The sequence below is a fragment of the Eucalyptus grandis genome, chromosome 8, assembly GCF_016545825.1.
Source record: "Eucalyptus grandis isolate ANBG69807.140 chromosome 8, ASM1654582v1, whole genome shotgun sequence".
Taxonomy (NCBI): Eukaryota; Viridiplantae; Streptophyta; class Magnoliopsida; order Myrtales; family Myrtaceae; genus Eucalyptus; species Eucalyptus grandis.
This window is the reverse complement of record NC_052619.1, coordinates 73,157,069-73,177,392: the sequence shown is the minus strand read 5'-3', so window position 1 is coordinate 73,177,392 and position 20,324 is coordinate 73,157,069. Positions and strand designations below refer to the sequence as shown.

The window sequence follows — 20,324 nt, the reverse complement described above, 5'->3', positions numbered from 1 at the left end:
TCCTAATTAGAAGGAAAATTACTTACTACCACTGCGACTTCGGATTAGGTAAGTTACTGTAGCCGTTGTTACGATTACATCATATCAAATAAATTTGAACAAATCCACCACGCTGATTACCTGAAGAGGTTAGCCGTCGCCAATTTACCGTTTCGACCTCGCGCGCCCAACCCACTTTCCTATTCTACAAGGGGCAAATTCGGAAGCGAATTAAATAAGTTACTGTTAGCCGTAGCCAATTTACCGTTTCGACCTCAATCCACTTTCCTATTCTGCAAGGGGCAAATTCGGAACGACGGGCGAAATGACGCTACATATTCGCTACGGCTTCATCGGTTCAGTCGCATCATCTCTCTCCCACCTTCTTCTTCTTCTTCTTCTTCTTCGCATGTTGCTCCCTCCGCTTGCTTCCTTTTCCTCTCTCGACGGAGCCACATTCCGGCTCAATGGGAGATGCCGGAGCTGCATCTGCTTCGGCCGTGCGGCCGATCGTCGAAGACGGGACGCCCCCGTGTGGGGGCCACAGAGAGAGAGGAATGGGGCTATGATCGGGGCACGGCGCTCTCTGTGGCTGCAAAGGCGGGGCTGAGCAACGACGTTCAGGCGGGCGACGGATTCGAGGGCGTGCTGGAGTTGAGGCGGACGTGTGAGTATCTCGAATTTTTTCTCTCTGGCTTGGTTGAATGGGTGTTGTTGCGTGATGATTATGCTGCTGTCGTTTGGGGCGTAAATCTTGTCGGAGGAGATGGGTTTTTTGATTCCTTACTCTGATTTGTGCCAAAACCTTTTATTTCTCAGATCATCTTTGGGAGTAGGAATTTTCTTCTAAAGAACATGACTTATGATAGGATATCTTTTTTAGCAGTAATTTTTCGACAAATCTGTGCTCTTTCTTATAAAAAGTTCAGATTTTTGTTTTTTGTACATAGAATATGAATCTGGTGCTTAGAAAGTTCTTTGTTACGGAGTAGGAATTTTCTTTTAAAGAACATGACTTATGATAGAATATCTCTTTGAGCAGTAATTTTTTGACAAATCTGTTCTCTTTCTTATAAAAAAAGTTTTGATTTTTGTTTTTTGTACATAGAATATGAATCTGGTGCTTAGAAAGTTCTTTGTTACGGAGTAATTCGTTTGCCAGGGTTTTTTTTGGTTTTTCAACCTGTTTGGTGATCCTGTTGTAACGTGAACATATCAAGACAGTGACATGCCTCGACAAATCATACTGTTTGTTGTACTTTGATTTTGGCAAAGCACCTTGATTCACTATTGCTTATCCTCAGATCAAGCCTTGTAATCATTTTGCTATAGATCTTGCACCCGTGCTTTTTCTTTACCATTTTGCTTTGCTAACTGCTGTACCTGATGGAATTTTTCCTCACTGTGATTTATCCATGACTTTATGAGCACAAGAATCGCACACAAGAATCTCTTTCTAAATAGCTTTATGAGCAGCAAGTTTTCAAAAATATCTCCTTTTTGCCAAATAAGTTTAAACTTTTGTTTTCTCCTTCTGAATATATTTCTCTTTTTTGAAAACCTTTTTAAAAGACATTTCGTGGAAATCTATCTTTGTTTGAAAGATGTGTGATACTTTTGTTTTGTGATTTCTAAATATGAACTTCTTGATTTTAAGTTTTCGTTAAAGAGTGACCGGGTTTAAAAGTTTTTTCTCAAAGTCGTTTCCAAATGTTGTAAATTTTCACAATTTCCTTCCTTACTCTGTTTTGTACAAGACACCATTTCAAACAACTTTGGCACTTTAAATTTGCTTTTAAAGAAGGTCGTGCAAATTATTCTGGAGTCTTTCACGAGATTTTCTAATGTACTTCCTCCTAACTTTCCAAGCAGCAAGTTTTCAAATATCTCTTTTTTTCCAAATAAGTTCAATTTTGTTTTCTCATTTGAATATATCTGTATTTTCTTACAGTTCTTTATTATGACATTTTGTAAAAATCTTCTCTGTTTAAAAGAGCTGTGATACTTTTGCTTTGTCCTTTCTGAATATCAATTTCTTGAGCTTAAGTTTTCTGTTAATGATTATAACTGGATTTAAAGTTTCTTCTCAAATTTGTTTCAAATGTTGCAAATTATGACAATTTTCATCCTTACTCTGTTTTGTACAAGACCTACCTTTTTCAAACCACTTTGGAAGTTTAAATTTGCTTTGAAAGAACGTAATGCAAATTATTTTTGATACTTTCACAAGTTTTTCCATAGCCTTATGAGCGGCAAGTTTTCAAATATCTCTTTTTGCTGAAAAAGTTCGAACTTTTGTTTTCTCATTTGAATATATTTCTCTTTTTGAAAACCTTTTTAAGGACATTTCATAAAAATCATTCTCTGTTTGAAAAAGGTGTGATACTTTTGTTTTCTCATTTCTCAATATTAACTTCTTGATTTTGAGTTTTCTGTTAAAGAGTAAGTGGATTTAAAAGTTCCTCCTCAAAGTCGTTTCCAAATGTTGCAAATTATGACAATTTTCTTCCTTACTCTCTTTCGTACAAGACTACTTTTTTTCCAATCAACTTTTGGAGTTTAAATTTTGCTTTTAAAGAACGTCGTGCAGAGTATTTAAGATTCTTTCACAAGTTTTTCTAATGTATTTCCTCATAACTTTATGAGCGGCAAGTTTTCAAATATCTCTTTTTTGCCAAATGAGTTTAAACTTTTGTTTTTTCCTTGTGGATATATTTCTCTTTCTTGAAAACGTTTTGAAAGACAAAATCTATCTTTGTTTGAAACGTGTGATACTTTTGTTTTGTCATCTTTCAATTTTAACTTCTTGATTTTAATTTTCTGTTAAAGAGTAACTGGATTTAGAAGTTCTCCTCAAATTCGTTTCCAAATGTTGCAAATTATGACAATCTTCTCTGTTTTGTACAAGACCTACTTTTTTTCAAACCACTTTGGTAGTTTAAATTTGCTTTTAAAGAAGGTAATGCAAATCATGTCAGATTCTTTCACAAGTTTTTTTAATGCATTTCTCCGTAGCTTTATGACCAACAAGTTTCAAATATCTCTTTTTGGCCTAATAAGTTTTAAACTTCTGTTTTCTCCTTTTGAATATATTTCTCTTTTCTGAAAACCTTTTAGAAGACATTTCGTAAACGTCTATCTCTCTTGCAAGAGCTGTGATACTTTTGTTTTGTCCTTTCTGAATATTAATTTCTTGAGTTTAAGTTTTCTTTTAAAAGAGTATAACTGGATCTAAAAATTCTCCTTAAAGTTGTTTCCAAATGTTGCAAATTACGACAATTTTCTTCCTTACTGTGTTTTGTCAAAGACCCACTTTTTTCAAACCACTTTGGGAGTTTAAATTTGCTTTTTAAGAGTGTAATGCAAATTATTTCAGATTCTTTCGCAAGTTTTTCCAATGCATTTCCTCATAAAGTTTTCAAATGTCTCTTTTTTGCCTAATAAGTTTCATTTTGTTTTCTCCTTTGAATATATGTCTTTTTGACAATTCTTTATTATGACATATTGGAAAAATGTTCTCTGTTTAAAAGAGTTGTGATACTTTTGTTTTGTCCTTTCTGAATATTAACTTGTTGAGTTTAAGTTTTCTGTTAAAAGAGTATAACTGGCTTTAAAGATTCTCCTCAAAGTTGTTTCCAAATGTTTACGAATTATGATAATTTTCTTCCTTACTCTATTTTGTACAAGACCTACTTTTTCAAACCACTTTGGGAGTTTAAATTTGCTATTAAAGAACGTCATGCAAAGCATTTTAGATTCTTTCACAAGTTTTTCCAATGCATTTCCTCAAACTTTTATGAGCAGCAAGTTTTCAAATATCTCTTTTTTGCCAAATAAGTTTAGACTTTTGTTTTCTCCTTTTGAAGATATCTGTCTTTTTTTACAGTTGTTTATTATGACATTTCATAAAAATGTTCTCTGTTTAAAAGAGCTGTGATACTCTTGTTTTGTCCTTTCTGAATATTAACTTCTTGAGTTTAAGTTTTCTGTTAAAAGAGTATAATTGTATTTAAAGTTTCTCCTCAAAGTTGTTTCCAAATGTTGCAAATTATGACAATTTTCTTCCTTACTCTGTTTTGTACAAGACCTACTTTTTTCAAACCACTTTGGGAGTTTAAAATTGCTTTTAAAGGATGTAATGCAAATTATTTTAGATTCTTTCACAAGTTTTTCCAATGTATTTCCTCAAATTTATGAGTGGCAAGTTTTCAAATATCTCTTTTTTGCCAAATAAGTTTAGACTTTTGTTTTCTCCTTGTGGATATATTTCTCTTTCTTGAAAACTTTTTGAAAGACATTTCATGAAAATCTATCTTTATTCGAAAGAGGTGTGATACTTTTGTTTTGTCATTTCTAAATATTAACTTCTTGATGTTTTCTGTTACAGAGTGACTAGGTTTTAAAAGTTTCTTCTCAAAGTCATTTCCAGATTTTGCGAATTTTCACAATTTTCTTCCTTACTCTGTTTTGTACAACACACACCTTTTCAAACCACTTTGGCACTTTAAATTTTCTTTTAAAGAAGGCTGTGCAAATTATTCTGGAGTCTTTTACAAGTTTTTCTAATTTATTTCCTCATAACTTTCTGAGCAACAAGTTTTTAAATATCTCTTTTTTGCCAAATAAGTTTAATTTTGTTGTCTCCTTTGAATATTTGTCTTTTTTGACAGTTCTTTATTATGACATTTTGTTTAAAAGAGCTGTGATACTTTTGTTTTGTCCTTTGTGAATATTAACTTCTTGAGTTTAAGTTTTCTGTTAAAAGAGTATAACTGGATTCAAAGTTTCTCCTCAAAGTCATTTCCACGTGTTGCAAATTATGACAATTTTCTTCCTTACTCTGTTTTGTACAAGACTTACTTTTTCAAACCACTTTGGGAGTTTAAATTTGCTTTTAAAGAAGGTAATGCAAATTATTTCAGATTCTTTCACAAGTTTTTCCAATGCATTTCCTCATAGCTTTATGAGCAACTAGTTTTCAAGTATCTCCTTTTTGCCAAATAAGTTCAAACTTTTGTTTTCTCCTTCTGAATATATTTCTCTTTTTGAAAACCTTTTTAAAAGACATTTCGTGAAAATCTTTGTTTGAAAGAGGTGTGATACTTTTGTTTTATGATTTTTAAATATTAACTTCTTGATTTTAAGTTTCCTGTTAAAGAGCGACTGAGTTTAAAAGTTTCTTCTCAAAGTTGTTTCCAAATGTTGCGAATTTTCACAATTTTCTCCCTTACTCTGTTTTGTACAAGACACCTTTTCAAACAACTTTGGCACTTTACATTTGTTTTTAAAGAAGGTCGTGCAAATTATTCTGGACTCTTCCACAAGTTGTTCTAATCTATGTCCTTATAACTTTCTGAGCAGCAAGTTTTCAAATCTCTTTTTTGCCAAATAAGTTTATTTTTGTTTTCTCCTTTGAATATATCTGTCTTTTTTCACAGTTCTTTATTATGACATTTTGTAAAAATATTATCTGTTTAAAAGAGCTGTGATACTTTTGTTTTGTGCTTTCTGAATATTAACTTCTGAATATTAACTTCTTGAGTTTAAGTTTTCTGTCAAAAGAGTAACTCGATTTAAAGTTTCTCCTCAAAGTCGTTTCCAAATGTTGCAAAGTATGACAATTTTCTTCCTTACTTTGGTTTTGTACAAGGCCTACTTTTTTCAAACCAATTTGGGAGTTTAAATTTGCTTTTAAAGAAGGTAATGCAAATTATTTCAGATTCTTTCACATGTTTTTCTACCGTATTTCCTCATAACTTTAAAAGAGCTGTGATACTTTTATTTTGTCCTTTCTGAATATTAACTTCTTGAGTTTAAGTTTTCTGTTAAAAGAGTGTAACTTGATTTAAAGTTTCTCCTCAAAGTCGTTTCCAAATGTTGCAAATTATGACAATTTTCTTCCTTACTTTGTTTTGTACAAGGCCTACTTTTTCAAACCAATTTGGGAGTTTAAATTTGCTTTTAAAGAAGGTAATGCACATTATTTCAGATTCTTTCACATGTTTTTCTACCGTATTTCCTTGTAGCTATATGAGCAGCAAGTTTTCAAATCTCTCTTTTTTGCCAAGTAAGTTTTAAACTTTTGTTTCCTCCTTTCGAATGTATCTCTCTTTTTGAAAACCTTTTTAGAGACATTTCATAAACATCTGTCTTTTTGCAAGAGGTGTGATACTTTTGTTTTGCCATTTCTCAATATTAACTTCTTGATTTTGAGTAAATGTTCCTCCTCAAAGTTGTTACCAAATGTTGCAAATTATGACAATTTTCTTCCTTAATCTCTTTTGTACTAGACTACTTTTTCCCAATCAACTTTGGGAGTTTAAATTTGCTTTTGAACAACGTCATGCAGAGTATTTAAGATTCTTTCACAAGTTTTTCCAATGTATTTTCTCATAGCTTTATGAGCGGCAAGTTTTCAAATATCTCTTTTTTGCCAAATGAATTTGAACTTTTTCTTTCTCCTTGTGGATATATTTTTCTTCCTTGAAAACTTTTTGAAAGACATTTTGTGAAAATCTATCTTTATTTGAAAGAGGTGTGATACTTATATTTTGTCATTTCTAAATATTAACTTCTTGATTTTAAGTTTTCTGTTAAAGAGTGACTGGCTTTTAAAAGTTTCTTCTCAAAGTCATTTCCAGATTTTGCGAATTTTCACAATTTTCTTCCTTACTCTGTTTTGTACAACACACACCTTTTCAAACAACTTTGGCACTTTAAATTTTCTTTTAAAGAAGGTCGTGCAAATTATTCTGGAGCCTTTCACAAGTTTTTCTAATTTATTTCCTCATAACTTTCTGAGCAACAAGTTTTTAAATATCTCTTTTTTGCCAAATAAGTTTAATTTTGTTGTCTCCTTTGAATATATGTCTTTTTGACAGTTCTTTATTATGACATTTTGTTTAAAAGAGCTGTGATACTTTTGTTTTGTCCTTTGTGAATATTAACTTCTTGAGTTTAAGTTTTCTGTTAAAAGAGTATAACTGGATTCAAAGTTTCTCCTCAAAGTCATTTCCACGTGTTGCAAATTATGACAATTTTCTTCCTTACTCTGTTTTGTACAAGACTTACTTTTTCAAACCACATGGGGAGTTTAAATTTTCTTTTAAAGAAGGTAATGCAAATTTTTTCAGATTCTTTCACAAGTTTTTCCAATGCATTTCCTCATAGCTTTATGAGCAACTAGTTTTCAAATATCTCCTTTTTGCCAAATAAGTTCAAACTTTTGTTTTCTCCTTCTGAATATATTTCTCTTTTTTGAAAACCTTTTTAAAAGACATTTCGTGAAAATCTTTGTTTGAAAGAGGTGTGCTACTTTTGTTTTATGATTTTTAAATATTAACTTCTTGATTTTAAGTTTCCTGTTAAAGAGCGACTGAGTTTAAAAGTTTCTTCTCAAAGTTGTTTCCAAATGTTGCGAATTTTCACAATCTTCTCCCTTACTCTGTTTTGTACAAGACACCTTTTCAAACAACTTTGGCACTTTACATTTGTTTTTAAAGAAGGTCGTGCAAATTATTCTGGACTCTTTCACAAGTTGTTCTAATCTATGTCCTTATAACTTTCTGAGCAGCAAGTTTTCAAATATCTCTTTTTTACCAAATAAGTTTATTTTTGTTTTCTCCTTTGAATATATCTGTCTTTTTTCACAGTTCTTTATTATGACATTTTGTAAAAATATTATCTGTTTAAAAGAGCTGTGATACTTTTGTTTTGTCCTTTCTGAATATTAACTTCTTGAGTTTAAGTTTTCTGTCAAAAGAGTGTAACTTGATTTAAAGTTTCTCCTCAAAGTCGTTTCCAAATGTTGCAAATTATGACAATTTTCTTCCTTACTTTGTTTTGTACAAGGCCTACCTTTTTCAAACCAATTTGGGAGTTTAAATTTGCTTTTAAAGAAGGTAATGCAAATTATTTCAGTTTCTTTAACATGTTTTTCTACCGTATTTCCTCATAACTTTAAAAGAGCTGTGATACTTTTGTTTTGTCCTTTCTGAATATTAACTTTGAGTTTAAGTTTTCTGTTAAAAGAGTGTAACTTGATTTAAAGTTTCTCCTCAAAGTTGTTTCCAAATGTTGCAAATGTTGCAAATTGTGACAATTTTCTTCCTTACTTTGTTTTGTACAAGGCCTACTTTTTTCAAACCAATTTGGGAGTTTAAATTTGCTTTTAAAGAAGGTAATGCAAATTATTTCAGATTCTTTCACATGTTTTTCTACCGTATTTCCTCGTAGCTATATGAGCAGCAAGTTTTCAAATTTCTCTTTTTGCCAAGTAAGTTTTAAACTTTTGTTTCCTCCTTTCGAATATATCTCTCTTTTTTGAAAACCTTTTTAGAAACATTTCATAAACATCTGTCTTTTTGCAAGAGGTGTGATACTTTTGTTTTGCCATTTCTCAATATTAACTTCTTGATTTTGAGTAAATGTTCCTCCTCAAAGTCATTTCCAAATGTTGCAAATTATGACAATTTTCTTCCTTACTCTCTTTTGTACTAGACTACTTTTTCCCAATCAACTTTGGGAGTTTAAATTTGCTTTTGAAGAACATCATGCAGAGTATTTAAGATTCTTTCACAAGTTTTTCCAACATATTTCCTCATAGCTTTATGAGCGGCAAGTTTTCAAATATCTCGTTTTTGCCAAATGAATTTGAACTTTTGTTTTCTCCTTGTGGATATATTTTTCTTCCTTGAAAACTTTTTGAAAGACATTTTGTGAAAATCTATCTTTTTTTTTTAAAGAGGTGTGATACTTTTGTTTTGTGATTTCTAAATATTAACTTCTTGATTTTAATTTTCTGTTAAAGAGTGGGTGGATTGAAAAGTTTCTCCTTAGAGTCTTTTCCAAATGTTGCGTATTTTGACAATTTTCTTCCTTACTCTGTTTTGTACAAGACACTTTTTCAAACAACTTTGGCACTTCAAATTTGCTTTTAAAGACAGTCGTGCAAATTAAGTTTTTCTAATATATTTCCTCGTAACTTTTCTAAACAGCAAGTTTTCAAATATCTCTCTTTTGCCAAATGAGTTTAATTTTGTTTTCTCCTTTAAATATGTCTTTTTTTATAGTTGTTTATTATGACATTTTGTAAAAATGTTCTCTGTTTGAAAGAGCTGTGATACTTTTGTTTTGTCCTTTCTGAATATTAACTTTTTGAGTTTAAGTTTTCTGTTAAAAGAGTATAACTGGATTTAAAGATTCTCCTCAAAGTTGTTTCCAAATGTTGCAAATTATGACAATTTTCTTCCTTGCTCTATTTTGTACAACGCCTACTTTTTTTCAAACAACTTTGGGAGTTTAAATTTGCTTTTAAAGAAGGTAATGCAAATTATTTCAGATTCTTTCACTAGTTTTTCCAATGCATTTCCTCATAGTGTTATGAGCAGCAAGTTTTTAAATATTTCTTTTTGCCAAATAAGTTTTAAACTTTTTTTCTCCTTTTGAATATATTTCTCTTTTTTGAAAACTTTTTAAAGACATTTTGTAAAAATCGATCTGTGTTTGAAAGAGGTGTGATACTTTTGTTTTGCCATTTCTCGATATTAACTTCTTGATTTTAAGTTTTCTGTTAAAGAGTAACTGGATTTATAACTTTCTCTTCAAAGTTGTTTCCAAATGTTGCACATTATGACAATTTTCTTGCTTACTCTGTTTTGTACGAGACCTACTTTTTCAAACAACTTTTGGAGTTTAAATTTGCTTTTAAAGAAGGCCGTGCAAATTATTTTGGATGCTTTCACAACTTTTTCCAATGTATTTCTCCAAAACTTTTTGAGTGGCAAGTTTTCATGTATCTCTTTTTTGCCAAATAAATTTAAACTTTTGTTTTCTCCTTTTGGATATATTTCTCTTTTTTGAAAACTTTTTGAAAGACATTTCATGAAAATCTATCTTTGTTTGACAGAGGTGTGATACTTTTTTTTTTTTTTTTTTTTTTTGTGAAGATGTGATACTTTTGTTTTCTCCTTTTGGATATATTTCTCTTTTTGAAAACTTTTTGTAAGACATTTCGTGAAAATCTCTCTGTTTGACGGAGGCGTGTTACTTTTGTTTCGTCATTTCTAAGTATTAATTTCTTGATTTTAAGTTTTCTGTCAAAGAGTAAATGGATTTAAAAGTTTCTCTCCTAAGTTGTAGCCAAATGTTGCGAATTATGACAATTTTCTTCCTTACTCTGTTTTCTACGACACACTTTTCCAAACATCTTTGGCAGTTTAAATTTGCTTTTAATGAAGGTCATGCAAATTATTTTGGATTCTTTCACAAGTTTCTCCAATCTATTTCCTCATAACTAGTTTTCAAGTATCTCTGTTTTGCCAAATAAGTTTAATTTTGTTTTTTGCTTTGAATATGTCTTTTTTTATAGTTCTTTATTATGACATTTCGTAAAAATGTTATCTGTTTGAAACTGCTATGTTACTTTTAAATATTAACTGCTTGAGTTTAAGTTTTCTGTTAAAGAATATAACTGGATTTAAAGTTTCTCCTTGAAGTTGCTTCCAAATGTTGCCAATTATCACAATTTCTTCCTTACTCTTGTTTTGTACAAGACCTACATTTTTCAAACGACTTTGGGAGTTTCAATTTTCTTTTAAAGAACGTCTTGCAAAGTATTTTAGATTCTTTCACAAGTTTTTCCAATGTATTTCCTCATAGCTTTATGAGCGGGAAGTTTTCAAATACCTCTTTTTGCCCAATAAGTTTAAACTTTTGTTTTCTCATTTGGAATATATTTCTCCTTTTTAAAACTTTTTAAAGACATTTCATAAGATCTATCTCTGTTTGAAAGATGTGTGATGCTGTTGTTTTGTCATTTCTAAATATTTAGTTCTTGATTTTAAGTTTCTGTAAAAGAGTAACCGGATTTAAAAGTTTCTTCACAAAGTCGTTTCCAAATGTTGCAAATTATGGCAATTTTCTTCCTTCCTCTATTTGTTCAAGACACTTTTTCAAACAACTTAGGGTGTTTAAATTTGCTTTTAAAGAAGGTCATGGAAATTTTTTTTGATTCTTTCACAAGTTTTTCCAATCTATTTCGTCAACTTAATGAGCAGCGAGTTTATATCTCTTTTTGTAAACTAAGTTTAAAAGTTTTGTTTTCTCCTGTTGAATACATGTCTTTTTTTACAGTTATTTATTATGACATTTAGTAAAATTTTTCTCAATTTAAAAGAGCTGTGATCCTTTTGTTTTGTCCTTTCTGAATATTAACTTCTTGAGTTTAAGTTTTCTGTTGAGAGTATGACTGGATTTAGAGTTTCTCCTCAAAGTTGTTTACAAATGTTGCAAAATATGACAATATTCTTCCTTACTCTATTTTGTACAAGACCTACTTTTTCAAACCATTTTGGGAGTTTAAATTTGCTTTTAAAGAACATCATGCAAATTATTTTAGATTCTTTCACAGGTTTTCCCACTGTATCTCTTCATAGCTTTACAAGCAGCAAGTTTTCAAATATCCCTTTTTTGCCAAATAAGTTTAAACTTTTGTTTTCTCCTTTTGAATATATCTCTTTTTTTACAGCTTTTTATTATAGACATTTGGTAAAAATGTTCTCTGTTTGAAAGAGCTGTGATAGTTTTGTTTTGTCATTTCTGAATATTAACTTCTTGATTTTAAGTTTTACAGTTCTTTTTACAGTTCTTTATGTGTCTTTTTGACAGTTCTTTATTATGACATTTTGTAAAAATGTTCTCTGTTTGAAAGAGCTGTGATACTTTTGTTTTGTCCTTTCTAAATATAAACTTGTTGAGTTTAAGTTTTCTGTTAAAGAGTATAACTGGATTTTAACGTTTCTCCTCAAAGTTGTTTCCAAATGTTGCAAATAATGACAATTTTCTTCCTTACTCTGTTTTGTTAAGCAAGTTTTCAAGTATCTCTTTTTTTTCCAAATAAGTTGAACTTTTATTTTCTTCTATTGAAATATCCTTTTACTTGTCGGAAGTTCTGACATTTCGTTAAAATCTCACTCTATTTTAAATTGTAACTAGATTCGTCTTTTTATACCATTTTTCTTTTAAAGAACGTCACACAGGAATCTCTTTATTAATAGCTATATATGAACAGCAAGTTTTCAAGTATCTCTTTTTTGCCAAATTAGTTCAATTCTGTTTTCTCCTTTTGAATATATCTTCGTTTTTTTGGGAAGTTCTGACATTTTGTAAAAATATCTCTCTCTGTGAGAGAGAGAACGCAACCGGGTTTAAAGTTTTCTTTCAACATGTTTGTAAATCGTGGAAATGATTGTATTTTTCTTCCTTACTCTGTTTTGTTTGAGATTTACTATTTTCAATCAACATTGGATTGGGAGTTTATATTTGCTTTTAAAGAATGTCATACAAATCATTTTAGATTCTATATACGAGTTTTACCAAGTTATTTCTTTATAGATTCATGATCAGAAGGTTTGCAAGTATCTCTTTTTCCCAAAACTTATAACTTTTGTTCTCTTTTTTTGTGTACCTCACTATTTTGAAAGTTCTTATCTCTCTGTTTTAAATAATTTTGAGACTTTTGTGTTGTCCTTTCTAAATATTAACTCCTTGATTTGAAGTTTTCTATCATAGAGCAACTGGATTTAAAGTTTTCTTCCATAATGGTTTGTATGGTGGAAATGATGGCATTTTTATTCCTTACTCTGTTTTGTACGAGACTTACTATTTTCAAGAATGTCATGTGAATTAATTTAGATTTTGTCGCAAGTTTCTCCAATCGATTTCTCAATAGCTTCATGAGAATTAATTTGCTTTTAAAGAATGTCATGTGAATTATTTGCAAATCTCTTTTTGCCAAAAGAACGTACACTACTATTTTGTCCTTTTTTGTATTTTTAAAAGTTCTGTGTTAAACAGATTTCATAATATATCTCTCTGTTTTAAAGAATTGTGAGTCTTTTACTTTGTTTTTTCAAAATATTAACTTCTTTGTTTTAGGTATCCTGTCTTAGGTATCCTGTCTTTAAGTAACCGGATTCAAAATATTCTTCTAAAGTCGTTTAAAATGTTTTGTTAAATAGATCATTCTATTTTAAAAATTGCAAGAGTTTTGTTTTGTCCTTTCTAAATATTAAGTTCTTGAATTTAAGTTTCCTGCCTTTGAGTGACTAGATTCAACGATTTTATTAAAAGTAGTTTCCAAATCTTGCAAATTATGGCAATTTTCCTCCAAACAAGACCTATTGTTTTCAAAGTTTAAATTTGCTCTTAAAGAACGTCGTGCAAATTATTTTAGATTCTATCACAAGCTTTTCCAATCTGATTTTGAATTACTTTATGAAGCTTGCTAGTATCTCTTTTACGTGCCAAAAAACCTGAACTTTTGTTTTATTCTTTATCTTTCTCTCTCTGTTTTAAAAGTTCTTTCTTAAGGAGATTTGTTAATATCTCTGTGTAATAAAGAATTGTGACCATATGATTTCGTCCTTTCTAAATATTGACTTCTTGAATTTTCTGTTTTAGAGTAACTGGATCTAAAGTTTTCTTTGAAATTCATTTCCAAATATTACAAATTTGGGCAAATTTGTGCAAGACCTACTATGTTTCCAAATTACATTGGAAGTTTAAATTGGCTTCTAGAGAACATCAAGCAAATTATATTAGATTCTATCACAAGATATTCCAATCTCTTTCTCAATAGCTTGATGAGCAGAAGGTTTGCATGTATCTCCTTTTTTCCGAAAAGTAATTGGGTTTAAAGTTTTCTTTCAAAAATTTTTGTAAATTGTGGAAATGATGGTTATTTCCTTCTTTACTCTGTTTTGTCCGAGATCTACTATTTTCAATGGACATTGGATTTCAATTTGCTTATAAAGACGCCATGCAAATCATTTTAGATTCTACACACAAGTTTTTCCAATCTATTTCATAATAGCCTTGTGAGCAAAAGGTTTGCAAGTATCTCTTTTTTTCCCATATCTTAAAACTTTTGTTTTCTCCGTCTGTCTATTTATTTCTCTGTTTGAAAAGTTCTTTGTTAAACAGATTTTCTATTATCTCTCTTTGTTTTAAAGAATTCTGAGACTTGTTGTGCTTTCTAAATATTAACTATTGATTTTGAAGTTTTCTATCACGTAGCAACCAGATTGAAAGTTTTCTTTCGTAACCGTTTGTAAATGGTGGAGATATGATGGCATTTTTCTTCCTTACTCTGTTTTGTACAAGATTTACTATTTTAAAAAAGCATTGGGAGTTTAAATTTGCTTTTAAAGAACGTCATGTAAGTTAATTTAGACTCTATCCCAAGTTTTTCCAACCAATTTCTCAATAGCTCATGAGTAGTAGGCATGGAAATCTCTCTTTTTAGCCAAAAGAACATACACTATTTTTTTGTTGTTTTGTATTTTTAAAAGTTCTTTGTTAAATAGATTTTCTAATATATATCTCTGTTGTGAGACTTTTATTTTGTTTTTTCAAAATGTTTACTTATTGATTTTAAGTATCCTGTCTTCGAGTAACTGGATTCAATTTTTTTTCCAAAGTCGTTCCAAATGTTTTGTTAAACAGATTATCTAATCCCTCTTTTTTAAAAATTGCAAGACTTTTTGTTTTTTCCTTTCTAAATATTAACTTCTTGACTTAAAGTTTCCTGCCTTTGAGTGACTGGATTCAACGTTTTCATTAGACTAGCTCCCATATCTTGCAAATTATGGCAAGCTTCCTCCAAACTTTGTTATGTACAAGGCCTACTATATTCAAACAACATTGGGAGTTTAAACTTGCTTCTAAAGGACGTCATCCAAATTATTTTAGATTCCATCACAAGTTTGTCAAACTATCTCTCAATAGCTTTATGAGCAGTGTGTTTGCAAATATCTCTTTTGTGCCACTTTTGTTTTCTCATTTTGTTTACTTATCTCTGTTTTAAAAGTTCTCTGTTAAAGAGATTACCTTTTTTTTCTCTATTCTAAAGGATTTTGAGATTTATGTTTTTTCCATTATAAATATCTACTTCTTGATTGCAAGTTTTCTGTCCTAGAGGAATTCAAAGTTGTTTACATATGTTGCAAATAATGACAATTTTCTTCCTTACTCTATTTTGTACAAGACCTACTATTTTCAAACATTGTAAGTTTAAATTTGCTTTCAAAGAATGTAATGCATATTATTTTAGATTCTATTGCAAGTTTTTCAATTTATTTCTCATTAGGTTTATGAGCAGGATGTTTTCAAATATCTTTTTCTGCAAAATAAGTTAAAACTCTGGTTTTCTCCTTCTCTATATATGTTTGTTTTTTAAAAGTTCTTTCTCAGAGAGGTTTTGGAACATGTCTGTCTGTTCTTAAGAATAGTGAGACTTCTTAATTTTCAGTTTTGGTAACTGGATTGCAATTTTCTATATATTACCGAGACCTGTTATTTTGAAACAAAATTTGGAGTATAAATTTGCCTTTAAAGAACATAATGCGCATTATGGTAGATTTTATCAAGTGTTAGTCGAATCTATTTCTCAGTTGCTTTATTAACTGCAAGTTTTTAGCTCAATAGCAATGGTAGTTAACATAAGTAAGATGATCTACTTGAGTGTTGAGAGAGCATTGTCAACAAGGTTCCAAATTGGCATTTGACAATTTCACATTTCTCTCACAAATTATTTTTTAGATGATCAAGTGGTTTTTTGGGCTAACTAAAGGAGGAGAATGTCTAGGCTGCTAAATTTTGACTTATCTTGGCTTTCTTGGGTTGGCAAAATTTAAGGACAAAGTAATAATAGTGTCTAGTGATAAGTGGAAGGATTCATATGTCCATTGATGGTGTTTAGATTGGAGAGCTGCAAATGAGGTGTCCATGTGGTGTTCTGGAAAATGGTTTTTGGTGGCTGACTGGTAAGATTGATCATAGAGAGATCACTGACATTAGAGTATGACACAACTGGTGGGGTGCGAAGGATGGTTGACAAGGATGGGTTTTGATTGATATCTGGTGGAAATTCGTTGACTAACTATTATACCATTAGAAAGCCCTAGTATGCTCTCGAGGTCTCAGTGTGGTGAGCTGGAAAATGGTTTTCTATGGCTGACTGATAAGATTGATTATAGAGAGATCACTGAAAATAGAGTATGACACTACTGGTGGTGAGCGAAGGATGGTGGACAAGAATGAGTTTTGATTGAAATATGCTTTCTACTTCTGCTATTTGTGCGTTGTGAATTGGCATGTTCTACTCATTTGTTTATCCCCTTATTATGGGTTTTCCTGCTTGACCTTGCTCTGTCTTAACGAAGAAAACAGTGGATCTATATAAATTCAAATCAAGATAGGTATTTCAAGAAAGAAATTCTTTGAAATTTTTCGTTGTTACTAGATTTTCTTGTGATTACTACTCCAGTCATTTTCCTTTTAATGTTTGCTGGGTCTTTGTATGGAATAGGAGATTCGGCAGCTATATTGATCTTGTTAGTTGATTACAGGATGATTTGTATAATTTTCTAGTTTTGGGCGATTATTGGTTAGAGGTTGATGTCGAAACAATTTGTGTAATTTTGAGGAAGTATCATTTGCAGTGAGTAGATGTTATAATATTAAAATATTTAGCTATGGAATGGTCTCTAAATTTTTGCATGCCTATTGATCGAAACTCCACTTTAGGGTCGAGAAAAGCTGCGTGATAAGGGTAATGATGGTCTTCACTGGGATTGAGTATGAAGTTTGGAAGAGGAAAAGTGACAGGATGTAGGACTAAAGTGGTTTTAAGAGCTTTATGTAATGTTAAGTTAGTGGATATTTGATAATACTTTGGTTATGTTCAAATTTTTTACTTATTGTGGTGAGAAACCTAGAAGGATAAATGAAATGATTCATATGATTTTGCTTGATTATTGAGGATGATGAGCGGCAACTTTGAGAATGAATATATTCATTTAAGAGGCTAAGTTAAATAAAAACAAATATAGAACCAGACAGCTTCCAGAGCAAGTGATTTTGATCAATTTTTTGTAGGTTATATTGATTATAAAAATGATTATTATCATTTTGGGTGAGTGTTTCAAATTGACGTTTGACGTGTTTCGGCAGTAAAATTTGCTTTTGACTTGCAAGAGATAGTTTACTGGACAGAAGTTTGTCAATTTATGAAATGAGCCACCCAAATGCCAAATGAAAATTGCATATCTTTTAATTGTCATTAGGAGAGCTTTTTTCTGTCACGACTAATGTGTTCTTTGTAAATGGTATGAATACTTGCAGCAAGGACAAAACTTTTTCTGACTTCTTTTTAACAAAAAAATGTCAAGACAAACACATTAAGTTATTTTTGGATGACACCATATGTTAAATTATGTGGTCCTTGGATTTTTAACTCAATAGTCCTCTGTCATTTTCACTTTGATTGGTTGGCTACTTTTCTGTCTTAAGCATATGTACGTTTTCCAAAGAAACCAATATAAGATCAAACTAAATTCCACCGGGTTAGTTTGTGAGACCATTTGGCAGGAGCTGAGGGAATTATGTTTGGGGATTTGATGAGCTATCAGATTTAGTGATGGACTAGAGACGAGGGAACTATGTTGATATTGTGAGTTGATTGTGGAATGGTTTTAATAATTTTGGGTGACTTTTTGAGCTTGACCTTTGATTGTTTTTCATAAGTGGGGTTGATTATTTGAGATTGATGGTTGGCAAATTTCAAGGATGAAATTCTGTTGAGGTAATTCTCATGTCCTTATTTTAAAAATGAAATGTAGAGCATAATAATTTTGGGGTTGTTTTCTTATGTTTGATATCTCAAGTGATGGGTTCTTTTAAGAAATTATGAGGTTGATGTTCAGCAAATTGGTGGACAACGTTTAATGGGGCAGAAGCTATATGTTGCTGTTGGAAAGAAATATAGAGTAGATGATTGTTGGAGTATGATTTCTAAAACTTTTGATGGGTGAAGGTGAGTTGATTGCAAAATGGTTTCTGTAGTTTTGGGTGATTATGTGATGTTGACGTTGGAATGATTGAACTTTGGGTGATTGTTTGCTATGGAGGCTATGGATGTTCGGCAAATTTCAAATATGGAATTCATTTGAGGCGAATATTTGCTAGTGCTCCATTTTCTTAAGTTTCAATATTGAGTCATTGGTTCCCCTGAGGTGATTGTTGGAGTATTGATTTTTCTTAACTTTTGCACTTGAGTTGATTGAGGAATCATTTAAATAGAGCCTTGGGTGATTATTTAAGCTTGATGCTAGGATGATTGTTATTATTTTGGGTGAGTATTTGACATTGATCTTTGGCGACTTTCAAGGGTGAAATTCATTTGAGGTGACGAGATGCTAGTGTCCTGACTTTAGGGAGAAACATAGAGCAGAATAATTTTGGGTAGATGTTGTGCAGTGGCAGACTTTGCACATTTTATCAGTGGGTGAAAATAAACTGGGCAGGACAAAGTGAATACCTAAAATGTTGAATTATTGAAATCAGTTATTTTCTGGGATTTTTAAAGAAGAATGACTGTCGGAGTACTGATTTTATAGAGCATAAGCTACTTTGCTAGTGTCCTGTTTTCTGAAGTTGATAGAGTCATAGGTTCCCTTGAGAAATTTTGTGGTTGATGTTTTGCAAATTAGTTAGCAACTCCATAAGGGGGCGGACGTGCTATATTATTTAAATCTCCATTTAGTTTACCCTTTGGTGTTCCTTCTTGATCTTGCTTTGTCTTAATATAACAAAAAGGGATCTATATAAATTGGAATCATGAGCAATTCTGTCAGGAAAGAAAATTATAGATCGAACATTTACCTTATGTTGGCTATATTATTTTGTGATTACCGTTGCAATCATGTTCCTTTTCACGTTTCCCTGATCTTTATATAGACACAAATATTGGGTGGCTATGTCAATCTTCTGTATACTATTGAAGTGATTTTATTTTTCATGTTTTCTACTGTTTTGATGGCTCTGTTTGTAAACCTTTGACTCTAGCGAGTTTCTCTGCGCAAGGTTATTATTTTACTTTTGAAACAAGCAGTATTGTCCCACTTAAGGGGAGTAATCACGTCCAGTCAAGTTGATAATAATGCCAAGCTTGATCTCGAAGCTCGTTTGTGTTAGAATTTCTGCCTGAACTTGCCTTAATAGAGAATCGAAATAATCAAGCTTAAGCTAGATTACAAATCAATACTCTTTAAGCTGTCAAAGCTTAAACTAGATTAAAATCAATACTCTCAAGCTTGACCTTATATACTCTCAATCGATTATATGATTTGTTTTTGTGACTGTGACTAGCAAAATATTAATGAAAAAACAAAAGCTCTATTAAGCTTACAAGCCTGTCAAGCTGACTTGACTCGATAAGATACTTAAGTAGCTCAGACTTTGAGCTTGACTTGAAACCATATGAGGTGATCTCTCAAGTCAAGCCCAAACTACTCTCTCGACATGTTTCACCCTTGTCCCATTGTATACGAGATGGATATCTCATTATTTTTCCTAAATCTCATAATATCTTGTTCTTTAACAGTAATTGTGTTTTGTTCAGGTGATTATGGATAAAGCATCCTGTGGTAAGAAATTGGTCTTCAGGTGGGCAGGTTTTATGTGTGTGTGTGTGTGTGTGTGTGTGTGTGTGTGTGTGAGAGAGAGAGAGAGGGTACAAGTTCTCACTCCCTTTGAGCAACTGATTTTAATTATAGTCAGCTTATAATTTTGGCAATGTATTTCATATCAATGTGCAACTGATATAGTTAACTAATCTACCTTAAGTGGATATTTGTGCAATAAGCTCGACACTATATTTTGACAAATTTTTGTTTGACCAATTTAATTGTAGATTATCCATTCATTCATCCGGTACTTATTTTTATTCATTGCATACATGATTATAGTTATGTGTAGTGATAATGCACGACTAACACCTTAAATGAATTTAGATCATTTTCGGGAAAGGTAGTTAAATACTCGTGGTTTAAATTAAGTTGATTATTACTGAAGTGAGCAAATGATGAGGAAATTTGACATGGTTGATTTGCACTCGTAATGATTTTTATGGCAGTGAAGTACCTGGATTTTTTTGACGTGTTTGTGAATTTTTGTTATGATACATGCTGATAAAAGATGAAATCGTTGACATGTTAGATTGGCATGGGGCTATAAGTACTTGAACTATGTAGAATGTGTCCCTCAAGGGATTGACTTTTTCTATTATATGCATGCAAATAATTGAGAAATAAGGTAAAAATATATTATGGCGATACCTCAAAATGTTATGTAATTACTCATTGAATGTTACTATGCTATTTTGCTCTTGGTAAGATTATCTCATACCTTAAACATAGAGATTTCATTTATTGTGCTTAGGATCCTTTCAAAATACGTTATAGATTAGTAGAGTTTTTGGAGTTTAGATTTGTGCTTTTGAATCT

General features: G+C 31.1%; 1 long non-coding RNA gene across 1 annotated transcript; it reads left to right on the top strand.

Annotated features, from left to right (window-relative positions):
• Positions 1-332: 332 nt before the first annotated feature.
• LOC104415993 lies at positions 333-19,748 on the top strand. Its single transcript, XR_005545914.1, has 2 exons — positions 333-646; positions 19,442-19,748. It is a non-coding gene; the product is annotated as an uncharacterized LOC104415993 (long non-coding RNA).
• The last annotated feature ends 576 nt before the right edge of the window (positions 19,749-20,324 follow it).